Source organism: Neofelis nebulosa, chromosome 3 (assembly GCF_028018385.1).
Source record: "Neofelis nebulosa isolate mNeoNeb1 chromosome 3, mNeoNeb1.pri, whole genome shotgun sequence".
Taxonomy (NCBI): domain Eukaryota; kingdom Metazoa; phylum Chordata; class Mammalia; order Carnivora; family Felidae; genus Neofelis; species Neofelis nebulosa.
The window spans coordinates 124,462,787-124,486,901 of NC_080784.1; positions in this window are offsets into that span (position 1 = coordinate 124,462,787).

Sequence of the window (24,115 nt, forward strand, 5' to 3'; positions counted from 1 at the left end):
ACCAGCATTTGTTGAGCACCCATTCTGTGCCACTCAGCTGTTCTAGGTGCTGGGGACACAGTGCTGTCCTCATGGAGGGTTCCCTCCTGATCTCAAATCTTGACAAAAAGTTTCCTTGAAGAATTGTGAGGACTTGAACTCATGGTAGGGAATTTCTGGAACATTGTAGGAGGGCTTAAAAGACATCAGCTCTTTTGTTATGAGAAGTTGATACATTCTTGAGGGTCATTCCTGGATGCCATTCGATGGCCAGGGTCCCAGCAGACACTAGAGCATTCATACCAGATATGGAGCTTGGATGTCTCCTGCTTCCTGACGAGGCTATAATCTGCTCTGAAACTTTTACACTGTTGAGCTTTAGAACTAGGTTTTGCATGAAAAGTGACAAGCTGTGACTGCCTGAGGTGGGCTACTCAGAGTTGCATCCCTTGATCCAGGGGATCAGGTTCAAAGGCCAGCCAGTCCAGGGGCCCGGGTATAAATTACTGGTTCCAAAATTTCTTTTGTCCATCTGTTCTCAGGGACTCAGAGTTCATCCATCAATAATAGCCACTCTGTGCCAGGTGCTGGGCTTGCGGTTGGGGAACAGAAAGGACAAGGTAGATGTGACCCTGTCCTCTTAGAGCCTATTGTCTAATGGTGTGTGAGTACGTGCACACATATGTGGGACGGTACGGTGCAGGCATGCCGATGATAGGCACTAAAGAGGCTGGTTAGGCACACAGACCTTGAGTCAGACTGCTTGGTTCAAATGCCTCCGTTTTCTCATCTGTAAGCTAGGAAAACCTGATTGAATTATGGGAGGATTGAATGAGCTGATATATGTACGACTCCCTTAGAAAAGTTTCTGGTATATAGTAAATGCTGTGTGGATGATTACAACAGTGCTGAGTCTTACCAAGGGGATTGTTGATGTAATCTATGGGATCAGGAGTGATCTAGGAGAGTGCCTTTTAAGCTGTGACCTGAAGGATGAGTAGAAGAGGGAGAACTGAGTGGTTTCTGTCCAGGTGGCAGGACTGGCAAGTGGTGGCATTAAGGGGCAACAATAGAATCAGTTTGGTTGGCGTTGTTCTGTGGAAATAGTGTTGTGAATTGAGTACCTTCTCTGTGCAGACAGTATGCTGGACATTGCACATTCAGAGATGGCTATCTCATCGTATCTCCCTTGAGGAGCTCAACACCCAGTGAGAGAAGAATGGTTGGTAAGGGAGCAAGTGCAATTGAGTGTTGAAGCACCAGGAGAGTAGTATGAACTGAAGACTGAAGGTGCACAAAGGAGTGCTTCAGAGAAGGGCATTCATGCAGGCCAAGGGGCCAGTGAGAGCAAAGGCACAGAGGTGGGACACAGCAGACACATCTGAGGATTAGTGAGGAGTTTGGGATGATTGAAGCATGTGGTTCCAGGCAGTGGTGAGGTGGGTGAGGTAGAGATGGGGCTGGAGTGCAAGGCTGGCTTGTTCATGGGGGGGTCTTGGAAGCCAAGCCAAAAAGTGTGGATTTTATCCTGGAGAGAATTTAGAAAGAGCACTCTCATGGGGTGCCGGGGTGGCTCAGTTGGTTGATCATTTGACTCTTGATTTCAGCTCAGGTCATGATCTCAGGGGCTGGGATTGAGCCCCACGCTGGGCTGGGCTCTGTGCTGAGCATGGAGTCTGCTTAGGATTCTCTCTCTCCCTCTGCCTCTCTCCCTGCTAGTGCTCTTTCTCTCAGAGGAAAAAACAAAAAAGAGCACTCTCACCACTATGTACAGAGATGAATTGGAGGCTAGTGAGACAGGAAACAGAGAGAGGAATCAGGAGACCGCTGCCAAAGCTCATGCAAGACCATGCAAAGTACCAAACACATGATAAGAGTGTGGAGTGAAGACGGGGTATGAAAGTCACGTGTATATCCTACAGGGCTTAGTAACTGGGTGGCTTAAGGGATGATGCTAGGTCCTGGTGGGGTGGCTGAGTGAATGGTGGATTACTCCATGGTATAGAGCCGGGACTCAGTAGCCAGAGGTGGGCTGGACAGGCACAGACCAGAGACAACATATACCTTCCAAAGGGCACAGCTGTGCTGAATTCCAGCAGACCACTAATTATTACTGTATTGGTTATCTATTGCTGTGTAACAGGTTACCCTAAAACTTGCTGTCTTAAGACAATAAATATATGCTTTCTCAAAAAATATATGTATTTTGTAGGCTAGGAATCCAGGTATGGTTTAGCTGGGTCCCCTGGCTCAGGGTCCCTCATAAGACAGCAAGCCAGGTGTCAGCTCTGTAAGTGAACTCATCTTAAGGCTCAGCTGGCGGGGAAAGATACACTTCCGACCCCCGAACATATCGGTTGAAAGGTATCAGGTCCTTCTTGGGTGTTGGCTGGAAGCATCAGTCCCTTGCCACAGAAGTCTCTCCTTAGGGCAGTTCACAACTTGTAAGCCAGCTTTCTTCCACAGCAAGCGAAGAAGAAAGAGAGAACAAGGTGGAAGTGAGTACTTTTGCACCTAATCTAAGAAGTGACATTCTATCATTGTTGCTATACTCTCTTCATTACAAGTGAGCCACCAGGTCCAGGCCACACTCAAGGGGTAGGGGTTTCACGGGGACTTGCATACCAGGGAGTGAGGATCATTGGGTATCATCTTAGAGGCAGCACTATGATATTTCCTTTGCGGGAGCACCACCCAGTATTGCTAGTGTCTGATTTACCAAGGAAAGTTGGAAAGTCAAATCTTTATGGGAATCTTCTTAAGTTTTGATTAAATTTTTTTACATGTATTTATTTTTGGCTGACAGAGAGAGACAGAGCACAAGTGGGGAGGGGCAGAGAGAGAGAGAGAGAGGGAGACACAGAATCCGAAGCAGGCTCCAGGCTCTGAGGTGTCAGCACAGAGCCTGACGTGAGGCTCGAACTTACAAACCGTGAGATCGTGACCGGAGTCGAAGTCAGACGCTTAGCTGACGGAGCCACCCAGGCGCCCCTAAATTCTGATTAATTTAAGAAAAATAATTAAATTAAGAAATTTAAATTAACTTAAGAAAAAACATTTAATGCTGCTAGACAAGTAAAATGTATTTCTCAAGCATGACCCATAGGACATCATTGTGAAACCTTCTTTATAGAGACCACAGTAGGAGCCTGATTGGAAGGGAAGGAAAGGGTTAGGATATTTTCCATATCCTTTTATTTGGAAAACCAACTCATTGATAAAGTGGTGGGAGCTCGAGAAGTACAGATGCCAATCATATGATCCAGAAAACTGTATTCATATGAATTCCATAGTCATATTGGTAAAAATGACTTGTTTTCATTAAAGGCAAGCCTTTGATCTCTGATCTGACAGCTGCACGTCTATATAAAATGAGACACTTTGACATCCACAGCTCTGATCTCAATTGGACGGGTGGTTTCTCACACACTAATGGAATAGAAAGACAATTGAGCATTATTAGATAGGAGAGAATGTCCTCACACACAGGAAAACAGCTTTTTCCCTTGAAAAAACATGATAAAGAACAGAAAATGACTGGCAGAATCAGAGCTTTCCAAATGTCAGAAGAGCTGTTTCAGCTACACTCTGGCCTCTGTTGGGGAAGATTAGGATAGTTTTTAGACAAATATTGAACATACCTTAGTGTTAGCAGATTCAGGGAGGAATTTGCTGGCAAAAGAAGCCTGCTCTTGAGGACGTCAAAAAGCTGAGACGCAGCCTAGATGCAGTTTGTATCGAAACTAAGCAAATTCCATGGTTAAGCCTAATTTATACATACTCACTGAAAAGTGAGTAAGCAGGAAAAGTTAGGAAGTAAGTTAGTAAGCAGGAGAATGTTCGTGTAAAACCTTTCTTGCTCCTTCATTTGGCAAATAGTTGTGGAGTTCACACATATGCTAGATGTTGGGAAACCTGTGGGGAAGGTAGCTAAGGTCACTTTGCCCCAGTGCTTTATAGACTAGAGGACAAGACAGATATTAATCAAATAATGAGAATAAACTCTGATGCATATTGTGTCAGAGGAAGTAGAGCCTCTAGGGAGCCTCACCCCAAGGTGACCTAACTCAAGCCAGTGACTTGGGGAAGGTACCCAGGGATCCACAAGATGAGTAAGACTTTGCCAGTTCAGGGTGGGTGGGTATGTATGGATACTTTAGGCTGTTTATTATTTAAGTGGCAATGTATAGGAACCATTTTTCACATATTTAAAATGCAGCATTCGATTTTCCCTTCATCATCCATATTATCATAGTACATATTGAAAAAAGTTAGCTCACATTAGTAGTAGAACCATAAAGTAGAAAATAAACATTTCTTAGAATACCAATAATAGTGGTCTCTTGTGCCCAAAATGCAAATGTGATGTTTTCATTTCACTTCTCTTGTCATATAGGAGAAACTATTTAAAACCAAATGATGAGAACAGATGACAGGCGAGGTTGTGGAGAAACCTCACACAATTGCTGCTAGTGGAATATAAAATGGTGTAGACACTTTGGAAATGAACCTGGAAGTTCCTCAAATGGTTACGCTTAAGTTACCATATGACCAAGCAATCCCACTCTTAGGTATGTACACGAGAGAAATGAAAAGGTCCACACAAAAAACTTACACATAAATGTTTATTCATAATATTCATAACAGCCAAAGGTAGAAATAACCCAAATGTCCATCAATTGACAAATGAATCATCAAATGTGGTATATCTATACAATGGAATATTATTTGGCCATAAAAAGGAATGACTTACTGATACATGCTATAGCATGCATAAACCTGGAAAACCCTATGCTAAGTGAAATAAGCCAGACACAAAACACCATATTATATGATTTCATTTTTTAAAAATGTTTATTTATTTATTTTTGAGAGACAGAGAGAGTGAGCATGAGTGGGAAAGAAGCAGAGAACAAGGGAGACAGAGAATCCCAAACAGACTCTGTGCTGCCCACAGCACAGCCTGTCATGGGGCTCGATCTCACAAACTGTGAGATCATGACCTGAGCTGACAGAAGTCAGATGCTCAACCAGCTGAGCCACCCAGGCATCCCTCATTTATATGAAATGTCTAGAATAGGCAAATCTATAGACTAAAAGTAGACTCGTAGTTGTTTAGGACTAGAGGAGAAATAGGAAGACGGGGGTTCATAGCTAATAGGTGCTAAGTTTCCCTCTGATATAATGAAAATGTTCTAAAATGGACTGTGGTGATGGTTGCTCATATCTGTGAGCCAGATAAAAAGCCATTGAATTATACTTTTTAGATGGGTGACTTTTATAGTATGTGAATTTTATCTCAATAAAGACATTATGGAATAAAAGGGAAAAAAGAACACATTCCAGGCGCCTCCCGCTCTGGGTGATGAAGCCAGTCAACATGGGTACATGTGGAGTTTGGCTCGTGGTGCTGAAGCACAGCCCTGCTCCTCCCTGTGAAAATCCTTTGGCCTCTGCTTCTTTTTCTTCTATTCATGTTTTCCTTCTTCCTCAATGAGCAGCAGGAATACTTAAATGTCATTTCCCCCTCTTCAAATCTTTATCCACTAGCCTCTGGTAATGTATTAGTAGTGCAATATCTCTAATTTGGTTTGGAATTGTGATGTCTTACCCTTCTATACTATAACCTAATAACCTCATTTTCAAATTTCTGCCACTGTTATTAGCCATCCCCACGTATTTACATTTTAGCCTTTTCCCCATGGCTTTAACTTTGCTATCTCTCCATTATTAATCTACAGGATTCAGCTCTGTGCAATGGCTGATAACTCATCAGCAAGCCATGATTACATTAGCTCTCCTCTCCAGAGGCCCAGAGAAGGGATTGAGGTCAGACATGACTGATCTGATGATCCCGACTGAGCCAGTGACAGCAAACACTTTAGATGTCAGAAAAGCTGTTTGGTGAAAATTAATATTGGTGTTTATACATAGACATGATCTAAGAGTGTTAAGTAAAAAAAAAATTTTTTTTAAATTTACAAAACCATACAAATATTTAGCCAGCTATCCTGTCCCTATATTTAATACAATAAAATTAAAAATTTTACATCTGGCTTGTTCAGCAATCTTGGCAAGTAACTGCAAGTTAGAGAATCCAAATGTCATAAATGTTTGGTTTTTTAATGTATCCCATTTGTGGCCTCAGATTTACCTTTCTACTAATGTAATATGTAGCTTAATATTAAATTGTTTGCATTCTATAAACACACACGAGATTGGTGGTGGGAAGTCAGCCAAGAGTAAATGAGGAGTTCGTGGGAAAATCTACTTACTTTCAAAATTTTGCTGGAGCTAATTTGCAAAGAGAATAACCCACATGTGGATTATTGAGGGTTAGTTGTGTAATCCCCAAAGAGCAAAACACTGGATAATGATTCCTATTGAGAGACATTTACTGCCAGTGTCTGTGTTTCAAGGATTTTACATATGTTATCCCAAATTCCTACAATAAATTTACAGGGTAGATATTATTATTCACATTTTTTAGATGAGGAAACTGAGGCTTACAGAGCCAAGACTTGATGGGCCTGGGCTCACCTACCACATGACATTGTCTTGTATTTATTCATTCACTCATTCATTCATTCATTCACTCATTCATTCATTCATTCATTCATTCATTTCTTCAGTCATTATTGCAGGGTACAAAGAACTCCTTTGACTGTGGGATAGCACCAGTGGGTAACAATTAACTAAACCATTCAAAGAAAGAAAGAGTTAGAGATTCGTGTCTTGATTGTAAATAGTTTTAATGGCAAAGCATAAAAGGGAAGGATTACATAGCAAAGGCCAACATCTATGTAAAAAAACAATCATTTTCCAAAATCAAAGATCTCTAGTCAATAGGTGACAGCCTGCCAGAAGATCTCAGTCGGGCCTCTCCATGCACGCCGTGCTGCTTTAGATGTTAGTCTAAAAAGAGTGATTTTTCTTTGATATGTAAAGTTCAAAGGAGCTTTGTTGGACTGGAGTTTACTTACTTGCAAGTTGAAGAATAGCACATAGGTAAAAGAATTTTGGGTTGACCGGTAAGCTGTGGTCCCCACCCAAATTGCAAATATTTGGGCAAAATCAGGAAAGCACAAAATGACAAAATAGCAATGAAGGGAAATGGACTGTGCAGGAATCTGGAAATGGACTTTGATGCCCTTTGGCTTTATTGTAAAATCAGTAGTTTAAATCAAGCCAAGACAAATAGTAGCCAAAATAGTAGTATTTTATCTCTTTATCTCATGTGCAGGCTAGATAGCCACTCAACTCATACAAAAACACAACCATCAGAGTTCTTTTTTTTTTTTTTATTTGACTATAGTTGACACACAATGCTATGTTAGTTGTTAAGTATACAACATAGGGATTCAACTTCTCTGTGCTTTATGCTGTTCTCACCGCAAGTGTGGCTATCATCTGTCACCATACAACTCTATTATGATACCATTGAGTATATTTCCTAAGAGGTAACTTTCATTCCCAGACTTATTCATTCCATAAGTGGAAGTCTGTATCTCCTGCTCCCCTTTGCCCATTTTTCTCATCCCCTTACCCCTTCCCTCTGGCAACCATCAGTTTGTTCTCTGTATTTACAGGTCTGATTGTGCTTTTTCTTTGTTTATTCATTTGTTTTTTAGATTCTATGTATGAGTGAAATCACTTATCTTTCTCCACCTGACTTACTTCACTTAGCATAATGCTCTATAGGTCCATCCATGTGGTCACACATGGTTATCCAGGTGAGCCCAATCTAATCACATGATCCCTGAAAAGTAAAGAACCTTTGCTAGCCATGGCCAGAAAGCAATATGCCTGTAGAAGAGATGCTGTAATGCTGGTCTTAACGATGGGGGAAAGTGGCCAGGAGCCAATGAATGTGGGTAGCCCCTTGGATCTGGAAAAGGCAAGGAAACAAATTCTTCTCTAGAGCCTCCGGAAAAGAAAATAACTCTCCTGACACCTTGATTTTAGCCCAGTGAGATCCATATGGGACTTCTGACATGCATAACTGTAGAGATAATACATCTTTGCTGTTTAAAGCCACAAATTAGTGGTAGTTTATTGCAACAGCAGGAAAAAATGAACACGGGAGAGAACAAATCAAGGCAGTCAGAGACTCTGACCCCTTTGTCAGCACATATTTACACCCCATAGCTCCATGGTTAAAGTTGGAGCAAGACACTTCTTGGTTAGGAAGACCATCTAAGTAATCTCTAACTTCTTAGACTGATGTCAAAATCTGTTGAAGTGCTTGTTACTCCTATTGATTTATTAGATTGTTTCTTTGTTTTTATACTCACTAAAAAATAGATTGCATGTTAATGTCTTTGAAATTTATTTCTTTGTGCCTTTCCTTTATCCAAAGATCAATAGTGCAATTTAATTATTAATCAAAAGAGAACTCCTTTTATTATAAAGACATCTACCGAATAGCCCAGGGCTATTCTTACCCTAACACTGATTTACTTGGACCAAAGAATCCAAACCAAACAGAATTCACTGGGTCCACAAACTAACATTATCATTAGCATCTTTATGACAAATACAGACTTAGCCATTTTCCAATTTATTACTGCTATTGCTAAAAACAAACTTTGTGTGTTTTCCATTATAAACATGCTAAAATAATTTGGTCTGAGGTCCACATGAAAATAAGGTACAAAGTAATAGCTCAAATTAACTTTCAGGTTAGGTCCTTATAGCACAGATTTCTCTGGATTGAAAAAAAAAAACAAGTTCTCTGACCTCCTCAGTTAAATAAATCAGGTTGACATTATCTTGTCTTTGAAGATCATTATCTATCCTTTCTATTATACATAAAATACAGAGAAAATGCTTATATTTTGCATTTATAGCTCATTATTTCCATGCACACTACCACTTTCCAACTCTTCTAACAATTCCTCTCATTTTCCCACTCTCTATTTTATCACAGCCTGCCATTGCTCTGGAAAGATTGTCTAAACATTATTCTCTGCTGCCAAAGTACAAATGATCAAAAATTAAATATCTAAAGAACATACCTGTGATGAGGCTTAGATCATTCATTTTGCACTGTGAAAGGCAGGTCACCATGAAGCAAATGGAACTTAAGCTTCAAGACCCCTTTCATGGAGGGGTCCTCTCATGCACAGGCTCCTTCTAGGACCCAGGGAAGGATCCTGACATGTTTACACAATTCTAGATTTTGGTGAACTTTGTAAAAGCAAAATACTTTCATGGCAATTGGTTAAGCCATTCTCTTTCCATTTTGACTTCCCATGTATTGTAGTGCAGTCAATGATGTTACTGTGGACACCAGTATTTCAGCGATCTCGTTAAGGGAAGTTGAGTTGGGGGCATACTAAGTTCTGGTTTAGTGGGATGTATTTGTGAAAGCCATAGTCACCGCCTTATATAGCTAAGCTATTACTGACTGACCCAGTACAGAAATGACTCCCAGATACTCTTCCTGCTCTTGAGCCAACTTACCCGGCATTATGACTTCAAAGACCAGGGTCAGAGGTCATGTCAGGATAAGAATGTGTCCTGCAACACCTAACACTGGAAGTGTGTGGGGAGAGAAACAAGGTTTGCAGTGATCAGAGCCAGAAGCAATTCTGTGGAAAATTCCTCCAAGCATCAGATGTGTAAAATCGTAAGCAGAGGATTCAGTTATCATCAATGCCTCATCAAGGCAGAAATTCTCTCCTGTCAGCAATATATTTGATGATACATCATATATAATTATAAACTCCAAATACATTTTAATGGAAATCACCTAAAATAGATTTTATTAGAATTCCCATGTTTCTGGCTCAATCCTGTGGCAGCGAGTTACATCTATGTGTGAAGTTAAATGTTTTATGCAACCCATCTATCAATAATGAAACACAAATTTTGACCAACCGTGCCAGAGGAAGACAACTAATTTTTTTTTCTCTATGTAGAAAGCCATGTTACAAAACTGATGTCCTAGGAAGAGATGATCAAAGAATATGCAGCCAAAATATGTAAGAAAAAAATCATAAAGGGATGTGAGATAATTAAAACAAGAATGTTATATATTTCTAGACTTAGGGGCATTTGTAGTGTTTATCATCTTTCTAATATTTGTAATTTGTTTTACTTTCTTTCTATTCTAAATAAATGCTAACTTTTATTCCCTAATTTTGTATTTATAATTTTATTCGTAGAGAAGATTAGATAAACGTCAAGCCCCACAAAAGTTAGATCCACTCCTGCATCCAGTTATCATTGATTACCCCAATTTGGCAACCTATGACGGAGACCTTTATTGTTCATTGAAGGCCTTTGGTTTGTTTGATTATCATTTGTATCTAAACCCACAGGGAAAATGAGAAAAAACAAACTAACGAAAGGTCGTGATACTTCTGAGAGCAAGGTTTACATCTTGAGGCAAGTGTTGAACAAACATGAATGACCACCAAAGTCTCCTTTCTTTCAGGGGAATCCAGAGTAAGAAGCACGTCTGTATTAGTTTGCTCAGGCTGTCATAACAAAGAACCACAGAATGGGTGATTGAAACAACAGAAATATATTGTTGCAGAGTTCTGGAGACTAGGTGTCTGAGATCAGATGGGCAGGGTTACTCCATCTGAGGGCTGTGAGGGATCATCTGTCCATGCCTGTCTGCCAGCTTCTGGTGATTTGCTGGCAATCCTTGGTGCTGTTTGTCTTGCAGCTGCATAACCCCAATCTCTACCTTGATGTTCACATGTTGTTTTTCCTCTGTGTGTATCTGTGTCCAACTTTTCCCTTTGTCGAAGGACACCAGTTATGCTGGACTAGGGCCCACCCTAATGACCTCATCTTAACTAATTAATTACAGCTGCAAAAACGCTACTTCCAAATAAGGTCACATTTTGAGGTAATGGGGATAGGGACTGTAACATGTTATTTGGGGGGGGGGACACAATTCAATGCGTAACAATGCCTTATTTTTTTGTACTTTTCCTCATTATACAAACAAGCAATAATAACACCCCGTGCTGATGAGAATACAGTGAAGTGGTCATTCCTATATATTGCTGTTGGAAATGTTAATTAGAACATTAGAAACATAAAATCTAAGTTAATACTGGAAAGTAAACCCTATAAGGTCAGGAACCTTATCTGTGTTCCTGTCCACAGCAACTTCAGTTACAAAAATAGAGCTTAGCACGTTAATAGCTTAGCATTCGATACTCGTCTTCTTGTTTTAAATGAATGCATGATCTTGAAATGCCTATACTAAAATGTTTATAGTTTGGTGATGGTTAGAATACCAGACAGAAGTGTTGGAAATACCAGAATCTTGACTAAATAGATGGAAAGGATTGCCCAAACTGAAAATCTATCCAAAAGAATAATTTAGATCTTTATAAAAATAACACAATTTGTTGAATATGATGGAATTCAGACAATTGAACAGAAACTATTATTACACTTAACTACATAGAAAGCATATGTGAATTATATATTCAGTAAATCACAAACAAGTTTTCCAATTCCTTCTCCCCCTAAGGAATTGGTAAAAATCCTTACCCTAACTAAATCTTTTTCACCTTTCAATTTCATTTACAATTTCAAGCCTCATAGAAACCAAAGAGGGATTCTCTGATGCCCTGAGTTAGGTTAGGTCCTCCTGTCATTTGCTCTCACAGATTTTAAAACTTTTTTTTTTTTTTTTTTTTTTGGTTATACTTAACACTTTTGAATTTGAACTTAAAATTTTTTTGATGTTTATTTATTTTTGAAGGAGAGAGAGACAGAGTGTGAGTGGGGGAGGGGCAGAGAGAGAGGAAGACACAGAATCTGAAGCAGGCTCCAGGCTCTGAGCTGTCAGCACAGAGCCCGACGCGGGGATGGAACCCACAAACCGCGAGATCATGACCTGAGCCAAAGTCGACGTTCAACTGACTTAGCCACCCAGTCGCCCCTGAATTTGAACTTAAATAACAATTTGTGTTATTATTGCTTCAGTGCTAGCTTTGCTACTATTATATGTTCTATGAAAGCAGAGCTTTGTTTCATTAAGGTAACCCCCAACACTTGCTTAGTGCCTGGCATATATCTGTTACTCAATAGATACGTAATGAATCAACTACTAAATTAATGAAAGAGTGAATGAGGGAATAAATGAATGTATATGAAATGTCACTGAGTGAGCAGTCTCTGGTCTGGTCGAGATTCCTCTACTTTGGGTGTCCCCTGAATTCTGTTGATGACCTTTAGCTTGTTCGTTTTCTATGCCAGTGTTTGCAGGAATGTCATTTTCTTTTATTGTGACCCTGATTTCTCAGCAGAAAGCCTGTGTTTGCTTTGAGTTTGTCCAAAATAATACTCTTTATCAATTTCATCACAAAGGAGACTTTGTTTTGTTTCAATAAGCTCTGCAAAGATGCCTAGTGCCACTTATTTCTTATCAGAGGAACCTCCCTTTTATTTGCATGACCCTGGAGTTCTCTAGTCTTTTACTCTGCATTCTCTGTGTTCCTTGGTCAGCAGCCTCTATCTTCTGCCCACATTGCACGGATGGCAGCTAAATTCTCCTTTTGGTGGACAGAGTAACTTACTGATTGGGGTCAGAGCTACAAAGAGATCCCCACTGGGCAGAAATATGCACACAGTGAAGCTTCCTTTGTAACTTAAGAATTATTTCTGGCTGTGGGACACCTGTGGTTCAGTCAGTGGAGCATTGGACTCCTGATTTCCGCTCACGGCATGATCCTAGGGTCGTGGGATCGAACCTCATGTCTTGCTCTATACTGAGTGTGGAGCCTGCTTAAGATTCTCCTCTCTCTCTTTCTCCCCTCTCCCCCTCCTCCTCCCTCCCCTGACTTACGTAAATTCATGTTCTCTCTTTCTCTCAAAAAAAAAAAAGAAGAAGAAGAAGAAGAAGAAGAAGAAGAAGAAGAAGAAGAAGAAGAATTATTATTTCTGGTTAAAACAGGGAAGGCTATTTTCTAATTTAACTATTTCAAGTCCAGCATATCTGTAAAGCATTTATATTATTTCTATTTAAAGGCTATTATAAATAATCATATTATTTATTTATTTAAATAATAATTTTTCTCCACATAAAGATTATTTCTTTATGATAGTCTACAAGTGGAGATGCTCAAATTGCTTGTCTAAATGTGTACCGTCAGGACAAAAGAAGACCATCCTTACTGAACTCTTCCTGACTGCATGTTATGCTTTTTAAAAACAAATCTTTAGTAATAGTATTGCTGAAAAATTATAACAATTTGTTGTGGTATTTCTTTGATTATTATCAAGAATCAGCGTGTTTGCAAATGAGCTGGCCAGGTGGATTTTCTCTTTTGGGTAATGATCTCTTTTATGAGTATTCTATCGACCAGTTATCATTGGGCCCTAGGACTTTTCATATCAGTTTGCATGAACTGTTTATGTAGATGATATATTAACTTTTATATTTTATTGAAAACATTTTTCCATTTTCATATTTACCTCATGGCTTTTTTGCATAGAAAAATCATTTTTATAGATTCAAATCTGCTAATCTTTTGCTTTATAATTTCTCCTGTTTATTTCTAGGCTTAGGTAATCTTCCCTCTTATAGTAGTTTTATAAATAGATGTCCGTAGTTTCTTAACATGTTTCTATTATTGGAATTTTAGATACTTAACTTTTTTTTTTTTTTTTTTTTTAAATTTTTTTTTCAACATTTTTAATTTATTTTTGGGACAGAGAGAGACAGAGCATGAACGGGGGAGGGGCAGAGAGAGAGGGAGACACAGAATCGGAAACAGGCTCCAGGCTCCGAGCCATCAGCCCAGAGCCTGACGCGGGGCTTGAACTCACGGACCGCGAGATCGTGACCTGGCTGAAGTCGGACGCTTAACCGACTGCGCCACCCAGGCGCCCCAGATACTTAACTTTTTAATCAACATGGAATTTACTTTGGTGTGTGGGATAAAGAAATCAATTTAGTTTTCATATTTCTAGACACTTGTCCCAATACCATTTATTAAATAATTCATCCCTGCCCGATGGTTTATTATGTTTTCTTATGGCATAATGAATACTTATATGAAATAGGATCAATTTGTGAGTATCAAAAGCAAAATTTCTTGGGCAAAATTTTCTCGAGCACAGGCTACATTCTGTTATCTTGCTACAAGGGCACCAGCAAGGTGACTGAAACAAGTGTGTCAGTATAAAGACGGAAGGATTATATAGATTATATATAGGAATTCATTTTCATTTACCAAGTCATAAAAACATCATGTCTTTATCAGTTGTTACAAAAGAATTATGTAATGGGATGGTCTATTATCCTAGGTGTGCATTAAATTTTTCCAGTATGTTTTAGAATGATTTTGTTACTTAATGAAAACAAATCACTGATATTTTGATGGGAGTTATAGTAAACTACTTATTTGGCATCTAAGGCTCAAGTCTCCAAGTTTCTCCCCTATTGTGCCAGCTGCCCCCTTTCAGTCTTCTCTGCTGGATTTTCATCCTTGTCCCAAACTCTACATTTTGGTGACCCCTAGACATCTCTTTGTGGCATTCTCCCCATAGATGACCTCATCCAATCCCACTGACTCTACATCCCACCTCTCTGCTGATGGCCCAAGAAGTACCCCTGAGTCTCAGATGCATAGCAACTGCCTGTTCAACATCTCCACTTGGCATCTGATAGACATTGCAAACTTAATATGTTCAAAACACAGCTCTTCATTTCAGTTCCTAACTCCTACTCCTTCTTCAGTCTCTGCCGTCTCAGTTATGAACACTAAGATCCAACCAGTTGCTTCAAGACAAAAACCTAGGGGCCAGCCTTGATATCGTTCTTTTTCTCACTCCTCTTACCCAACCCATCAGCAAATCTTTTGTCTATTTCTGTATAGATCTGGACTCTACTTCGGATTCCCCTGCCCCTCCTACCCCAACACAAGCCCATTTTTTCCAGCCTGAATTACTGAAATAGCCTTCTAACTGCTCTTACTACTTCTCCCTCATCTCCACCCTATCTGTTCTCAGCACTGAGACCAAACTTTTTTTTAATGTAATTTTTTTGTTTTTTTTTGAGAGAGAGAGAGAGCACGAGTGAGTGAGGGGCAGAGAGATAGGGAGAGAGAAAGAGAGAGAAAGAGAGTGCAGAGCCTAAAGTGGGGCTCAAGCTCACCCAAAGTGGGGCTCAAGCTCCCCTGGTGGGGGGCTCAAACTTATGAACTGTGAAATCATGACCTGAGCCGAAGTTGGATGCTTAACTGACTGAGCCGCCCAGCTGCCCCCAGACAAAAATTTTTTTAATGGAATTAAATCACATCCTCACCTGATCAAAATTTTCCAATGGCTACCATCAGATTTAAGATAAAACCCAGAGCTTATATGGTCCACAAGGCCCTATATGATCTGTCTCATATCTCCTACTAGTCTTCACTTGCTCTATCTCAATAACACCGGGTTACTTACTGTTCTTGGTAGACATCAAGCATGGCTTCATGTCTGGGTGTTTGCGTTTGCTATTCCCTCTGCAAAAACACCATTCCTTCAGACAGCCACATGGCTTTCCACTGCACTTTATTTAACTTTCTGTTCATATGTTACTTCCTCAAAGACCTTTCCTGATCACTTCATTCTAAACAATATTCTCCTCCTTTCATTCTCTCTTGCTTAACCCTGTTTTATTTTTCTTTAATGCACATATTATATTCAATGCACCTGACATTATGTTATAGTAAGGCTTTATTTGATGTGTCAGCTCCATAAGAATCTAAACACCGTGTGGGCAGTCTTTGTGTTATTCATTCTTTGTATGGTTATCCCCTAAAACTTTGCTAGGCATGTAATAAATGTTCAGTAAATACTTGTTGAGTGTCTTGATTAAACCTTTATTATTTAAAAAATATTTAAACATTTAGAACAACGTCTTTGTGTTCAGTAGCACAATGTGTTTTTCCATTTTCTCAAGCTCTAATAAATATATTTCAATAAAATTTTGCTCCTTTGTTTAAATAGATGAAAGATAGTATACATTAAATCTACTTCTAAGATATTTTTGTTGTTGTTGTAACAGTGTATGGGCTCTCTCTGTATTCACTTTTTCTAACAACCATCTCAATCTTTTTTAGAACTACATATTAATATGCATTTTAAAAGTTTCCAACTGATTATTTCAATTATGTTAGGGTGCTTTTGATGCCTGTTTATCTTGCATCCATCTCCTGTGTTCAATCAATTTTTAAGTTATTTCTTTGAACCTGCAATTGTATAATGACTTCATTTAAAAATAAGTGCCATTTTATCGCTTCATTATTAATAATATACCTTTAATTTTGTATCATGTCTTATTGCACTGGTTATAACTTTCAGAACAATATTAAATAGTTTTCATTCTTTTGTACATATTTTAATGGGGCTATCACTAATGTTTTACTATTAAATATAATGCTAGCTATTGATTTTAATTTTATACTTGTTATATTAAGAAAATATTTTTTCTGGGGTGCCTGGGTGGCTCAGTCGGTTAAGCATCTGACTTCGGCTCAGGTCATGATCTCGTGGTCCGCGAGTTCGAGCCCTGTGTCAGGCTCTGTGCTGACAGCTCAGAGCCTGGAGCCTGTTCCAGATTTTGTGTCTCCCTCTCTCTCTGACCCTCCCCTGTTCATGCTGTCTCTCCCTGTCTCAAAAATAAAATAAACATTAAAAAAAAAATTAAAAAAAAATATTTTTTCTATTTCTACTCTTAAAATAATGCTATTAGGGATTGGTGTTAAATCTTATCAAATGTATTGTATATAGAAGCAATTAAATATTTTTTGCATTTGACATAATGATTTGATGTATTATTCTAATAACTCTCCTATTATTTAATGATTTCCACCCTCCTGAATATGGCTTATTCCATTACTGCATAATGTAACTTGATATTTGCTTTGCAAAGTTGTGGGCATTTTATGTCTCTCACTATGTATTGCTGGACATTTTAGTTCAGGGTTTTCTTACTGCCTTTTCTTCCCTTTCCTGTCCCCTTGCTATTTCACTATTAGTACTAACACTTATTATTACTGGCCAACAGATAATAGGGAAGAAGCCATTACTTCCCTGCTTCAGAGTCTTGTCTCAAAAATACCTTGCCATCTTCTTAATAAGTAAAAAGGACCAGCTGGCAAATATTTGTAGAGGAAGGTTCCCATTAGGCTGGGTTAGCAGCACATCATCTTCCATTATAGATAAAAGTGTGTGGAGTCCCCATTTGACCTTCGTTAATGGGAACTACCATTTGTTAAGAGCCTTTCTTGTGTCAGACACCTTACATCTCATTCAGACGTCACACTAATCCTAGGAACTGGATATTAATATTCCCATTTTACAGATTGGGAAACTAGAACAGAGAAGGGTTAAATAATTTGAACCAGCTCAAACAGATGTTGGGTGGCAGAGCTGGGATTTAAATATAGGGTTTTCTGGTTCCAAAGACCCCTCTCTTTCTGTACAGCTACAAGGCTCCCAGGGCAGGGCTCTGAAGAAGCAGCAGCTTGGTAAAGGTGATAAGAGATAGCCATAGATAGCCACACCACAAGACAGGGTATAATGACTACTATGAAAGAGGATCAAGCACGATGTTTTTCAGTATGCTTCAGATTCACTTGGAGAATTCTGGAGAGCCTTTCAGAGGAGGTGGCATCGAATGGGGAGGAGGGTCTTGGAGAGGGAGAGAACAATAGGGGCGCATAATTAGGAAAGCCTAAGATATGTTTACAAAAGAAACAACAATGCTCTTTGGTTGGTGGATTGTGTTCATGCTGCTGTGTAATCAAAGATCAGGCTGGAAACTTAGATTGGGTTTCTATTGTGGAACCTAAAAGATAGATGGAGGGGTTTATTTTGAAAGGGTAGGCTGTGAGGTTACTTATTTGTAGTTATCTAAACAAGGGGTTAGTTAAGTCAGATTAGGGTAGATCAAAGACGGTAAAGATGGGAGAATGAGACTCCTGCAAGTGACTATATACATCGTAGACAAGAAATAAAGGGAGCCTGATTTCAAGAGTGGCAGTAGGCATGGAAAGCTGGGACCTGGTTTAAGATCAGATACAGGGGTAGGTTTGTTAAGCTTGTGCGGATAGGATGCTGGCTGCACAGGGAGTGGCAGAATCAGAGATGCTTTTGGGTCACTGAGAGCCTGAGCCACTAGAAGGACTTTGCCCTAACAGATGGAGTGATACTGGAAGCAAGGCTGGCTGGTGGGCAAAGAGCTGAGACACCCAGACAGAAGGTGGTTGTTTCTAGAGAGTGCGATTTGGAGTCATCTGCCCAAAAATGATAACTGACATTGGGGAGGTCGTTAATGTTTTTTATGAGAGTGGTCTTAGGAAAGACCAAGAACTGAAGCCAAGCAGAGATTGTCAATCATAGTTATACATCAAAGTCAGCTATGGATCCTTAAATACACACACACACACACACACACACACACACACACACACACACACACTACTGGAATAGCTGAAAAAGCTCCGTCAGAATCCCCAGACGTGGACCCAGACCCTGTATAATTTAATGGTTGCACAGGTGATTCTGGTGGGCAGCCAGAGCTGAGAGACACTGGGGCATGGGTAAAAATTTGCCTTGAGAAGGGAGGAAGAAAAAATGATGTAGCTCTTTTTCCTAACCCTCAGAGGTTCTCTTTAAATTTCCTCTTTCACATCCATTGAGCATCTCTTCGTTTTGTAGATTCTACCAATATGTAGCTAATACTTTGAGAACCTTCTAGTCACTTTAGCAGGTCTATATCCCTTTTATTATTGACTGTTAACTGAAAGTAAACCATTCTTTTAATCCAGGGGTTGCAAACTTTCTTTCAGTACGGGATACGCTGCAGAAAATGAAATCTTGTATGAAATCCCAACATGTAAACAGACAGACAGAATACCGTTTGGTGATAGCCACAGCCTGGAACCCGCTTACTTTCCCACTGTCCCCAGCAGGGATTTGGAGAGTTCTTCCACGTCAAGATCTCTTTCCCACAGGTTCAGTCTCCCCCCTTCTCGGTAAGGAAGCTAAGGTTTTTCAGTTGCAAAGTCATTGAGCAAAGGTGGGCAAATTAGGGTAGATCTCCTATGTCCTTATCCAGTGTTCCTTCCTTCCCAGGATGTTGCCTCCCCCGCTAACATCTCCCTCCCTACAACCCACCTTCCATTCCAACAGAGAAAAGCTCACAGGGAGTCAAATTACCCACAGAAGCTTTGCTACAAGGTTAAGTGAGGGAAGAGTCTGTACCTCCTGGCTGCCCTGAATTATGTGGTTTATCTACAGGGATCTCATTTATCCGCGCTGCTCCAGTTTCAGCTCTCCCCGGTGATTCCGAGTGGCCTGTGCAATCGTTATCTGGCTAACTCAGGGAGATAAAAAGCCTTGTTAGTTTTAAAGGGAAAGTTTCTGTGATTGAAATTTTATCAGCAGGATGACCATGGACATACGTTTTTTCTTGTACATATCTGAGAAAAAAGGAATGACACCTAAGGAATTGTAATTGAAAATGAGAATTATTAAGTGCCTTTTGCATATTTCATGTGACTGTCAAAAGAGGGTGCTTTGGGGAGCATATTCAGCATTCAATACACTTCCTGATTATCCCAAAGCCATCTCCTGACTGCACCCCAGCTCATTGGAATATTTGTCACAATGGGAGGAACTACACCTTCTTAAAGGGCTAAGATACATTTCTGACCTGAGGAGAGTTAAGTTTGAATTCCTGTGTCTTTTAAAATGTATTCAGAAACTTGAAGGATTCTTCCCAAACAACTCCATCTAGGAGATTTGCCTGCTCTACTCATTCATGCTATTTATTTGTACAACGTGTCTTTGCTGAGTTGAGTTGCTAATATTTGGTTGTATAATCATGCCTTTAGATGGGATCAGGAAAAGCCAGTCCATTTCTCCATTAGTATACAGGAACATATTCAATCAGAATATGATTGAATTCAGAAGATTGAATTATTATCTTTTGAAGGAGACTGGAGCACGATTTTCCTTTTCTTAATGCCACGTGATTCTGCAGAGTACCATGTAACTCACAACTTCTTTTTCAAGTCTCAGAAAGAGAGTGGTTGTTGTCTCTAAATTATCTCCCAGCTCCCTGCAAGAATATACAGATCTTTCATTTCTGGCATCATTGCAAATTTTCTTTATCAATATTGTAAGGAAGGGCCTGGGCTTTGTGTCCACGGGGGAGACTGTGCTCTAAGTACATTCATCTTTAATTTATGGTAAGTCAGCACCCAAACTGACAGAATGGAATCTTTTTCCCAGCTGTGGCAACCTCATGTAGATGACTAAAATTCACAGGCACCCTACTTTGTGTGGCTACCCATCATAGGTGCTTATCTTAATACCTACTTGTATCTCAGAGCCCAACTCACATTTATTCACATAGTAGTACTGAAAAATAAATTGGAAGTTCAATAAATGAATAATTCAGCTAACACATTCAGTTTTTAATATCTGAAAAATTCATGTTGTTTACATTTTCTCCCTCAATCTCTCTCCTTCTTCCTTTGATTTATATCAGCAGCCAAAGCAGCTGTGGATTGAAATACATAAGTATTAATTTCTCGATCCAGATTTTATTCCTTCTCCTCCCTCTCTCTTCTGCCTTTGGCCACTCTTCATCCTCCCTCAACTGGTCATTCAGCCCTGTGTGTTGAGAATAAGCTCACCCAGCTTTGCATATTGTCCTGGAGGCTGTGGCTAAAGGTATATAATCATGATAATGATGGCATGCCTTGGATTTACAAAGACTTCTCAGTGTACAAAGGACACTTAGTTCATTATCCCTGAAGATGACAAGGCTTGAATCCACACAGGGCAACTCCCCCCGTCCTCCTACTAGGAGACTCTAGGAACACGTTGAAGAGTGTACTGAACTCAGTATTTCCCCAAATTCCCTGGTGAAGAGCATCACCTGGGTACTTGTTACAAATTCAGATTCCTGGACCCCAGATAGATCTCCTAAATATTTTTGTCTAGGAAAATCTGTGTTTATATCAATAGCCCTAGATGATTCTTATCACCAGACAAAGCTAGGAAACACCGCTTTAGAAAGACTTCTATTGTTCTCAGTGGCTCAGTGCCAGCAGTCCTGGGACGAACCAATGACCAAGGTGCTGGGCATTTATATGGTGGCAGGTTTATAGTGCCAGAGGTACATCAATAGCAAGGTACTAGAGTTTCCACCTGGGCTACATTCTTGGTCCTGGAATGGTGCTCCAGACGGTGGTGGATCCTGAGGGACTGATGAGTTAAGAGGAAGGAATAGGTGTCTCTTAGTAACAGAGATTGACCTTGTCTTTTTTCTTTTCTTTTTTTTTAAGTAGGTTCCATGCTCAGCATGTAACCCAACACAGGGCTTGAACTCATGACCATGAGATCAAGACCTGAGCTCATATCAAGAGTTGGATGCTTAACTGACTGAGCCACCTAGGTGCCCCGCGATTGACCCTATCTTAATTGTCTTGGCCCAGACCTGGTGTTCTCTCTGACCTAGGTTTGCAATTTGGATGTGTTCCTCCTCCCAGCGTGGTTGCTTGGTCCATTAGTGTAACACTGTACAGAGTTGTTCCTTTACTTCACAGAATATCTTCCCTGCTCCGGATAGGGTCTTGGAGAGAGGTAGGTGGTAATGGGCCAGCAGAAGCAGGTAGAAACTGAAGTTTGCAAGTTGTTTCTGGAGTTATATAGGCAGCAAGGTGCTATTGTTCAACGTACAGTATTTCAGTTAATCCTAATTCATCATACTGAGGGGTAATAGTTCCTGTTCTGTACCTCAAATTTTAGTTTTCCATGGTGATGTTAGGTATTTATAGAGCAAATTTGAACATAAAATTTTAGATTTCCAACAATCTTACACCTTTTTATTTTTAGAGGATAAGCAATCATTGAATTGAAATAAAACAAAAGTTGGCTTTTAGTTATATATCACTGCTGTGTACTTTATGCCTAATAACTTAATTATGTCACTGAAATTGATGAATTTGAAGAAACATGGAAAATTACATTGGCTATGGCTGTGAATCTAGTGATGTGAAGATGCTGGATTTATGTATGTTAATTTGATTCATATGCAAGTCAAAACACGCATATTTTTAATCAGCAGATGGTTTAATATGCCTTCCACACTTGTAAAAAATGAAAGTACTGCAAGCTATTTTTTGCCTTGTCATTCATTCTGTCAACAGTATTTATTGTGAACTTAGTCAATGTGGTACATATGGGTAAGCGGCAGAATTACAAACACAATAGAAAATATGTCTCGTTTGTAGATAGAATAAACTTGAACACAGATTTTTTTTCATTTTATGCTTTGAGAAGTATTTCTCTAGGATTGTATGTGTCATTTGAACTTTATGACTCAAGTAAGATTTCCTACATATTAGAATTTCAGAACTGTTTGACCTTCCCTTGTCATTTCACTAAAGTTAATCCATTCATTCACTTATTCAGTAAATAATATTATGTACCCAGCATGTATAGAATACTTGCAACATACTACAATGAAAACCTGATCCTGCCTTCAAGGAGTCTACGGTCTGATGGAAAAGGCAGCTAAACCACTGAAAGGAAAACTCAGGTTGCCAGCTTAGAACGTAGCTATATGCCCTCAACCACACATCCCCAAATCACCTCAGATGTGTTGGATTCTCATGGGAGTGTTGAGAGTGGCCAGAGTTTCCTCTGGAAAGAGAAAGACACAAGTGGCTGGTCTCCTATCTGAGACTGTGCATTGGAGAGGGACCCCAGCTTCCTGATAGTTCTTTCCGGAGAGTGTTCCTGCTCTCAATAGTGGAGTGTTTCCACTCTTAAGTTTGCTAGGGAAGCTCCTTGTTTAAAGGGATGCTTGGATAAATCCCTCTGTAAAATAGATCCTTCTATATGCAATTGCCTCTTAATTTATTTTTGCACTTCTCTTAGGTTTCCTAAAGTGAGGACGCATACAACTCATAGCCTTAGAATGCATGTATTGGACATTTAATTTTGATCATATTTAGACTTGTGAGAGCAACTTATCAACATTTTGAACTATTCCTCTATTTGTTATTTAAGTATAGACTTTTTTATTGTGGTAAAACATACATAACATAAAGTTTATCATTTCAACCATTTTTAAGTTCAGTGGCATTAAGTATTCATAACTCTGTGCAAATATCACCACTATCCACTTCCAGAGATTTTTCATCATCACAAACAGAAACTCTACCTATTAAACAATAACTCTCCATCCTCTTGCCCTTCAGTTCTGGTAAGCTCTATTCTACTTCCTGTAACCATGAAATATATGCCCTTTTGTGTATGGCTTATTTCACTTAGCATAATATTTTCAAGGTTCATCCATGCTGCAGCATGTATCAGAATGTTATTCCTTTTTAAGGCTGAATAATATTCCACTGAATGTATATACCACAGTTTGTTTATCCACTTATCTGTTGATGGACACTTGTTTTATTGTCACCTTTTGACTATTGTGTTACTAGGAGCATTGGTACACAAGTATCGGTTTGAGTCCCTGCTTTCAATTCCTTTTTTTTTTTTTTTTTGTATATACCTGGGAGCAGAAATGCTGAATCATATGGTAATTCTGTTTAATGTCTTGAGGAACTACCAAACTGTTTTCCACAGCAGCTGTACCATGTGGTTAAGCATGACTTCAAAAACCTATTCGTCCAGAGTCTTGACCCCATTCAAATAAATGATTTGGATATAAGACATTCAGTCTTGATTAACATAACTAGTTTTTGTTCCTAGAAGTTTTATCTTAATGCTACCATTGTAGAAAAGAAAGAAAAAGAAAAGAAAAAATAGCTCTGGAAGAGGCTTTTATTTATGGTCTGTATGCATGCCACACTTTGTTGGAATTATAGCATTTAATTCACTCCGACCTGAGTTCTTACCTCTGTCTATTTCTTACAGTTGCACTTTTAGGGCAGGAACCATGAACACAGGTGCCTTAACAGGAGATGTGCTCAATAGGTATTTGTGGCTGAATCAATTGATTCTGCATAATAAAACCTAAGTAGATATCTGATGAATCTGTTAGTATCTATTCCCTGTTTCTGAACATTAAGTTCAGTGTTCCACCCATTATAGATTCACTAGAAAGGAATATTTCATCACAGAAGCAAAGTTTTTA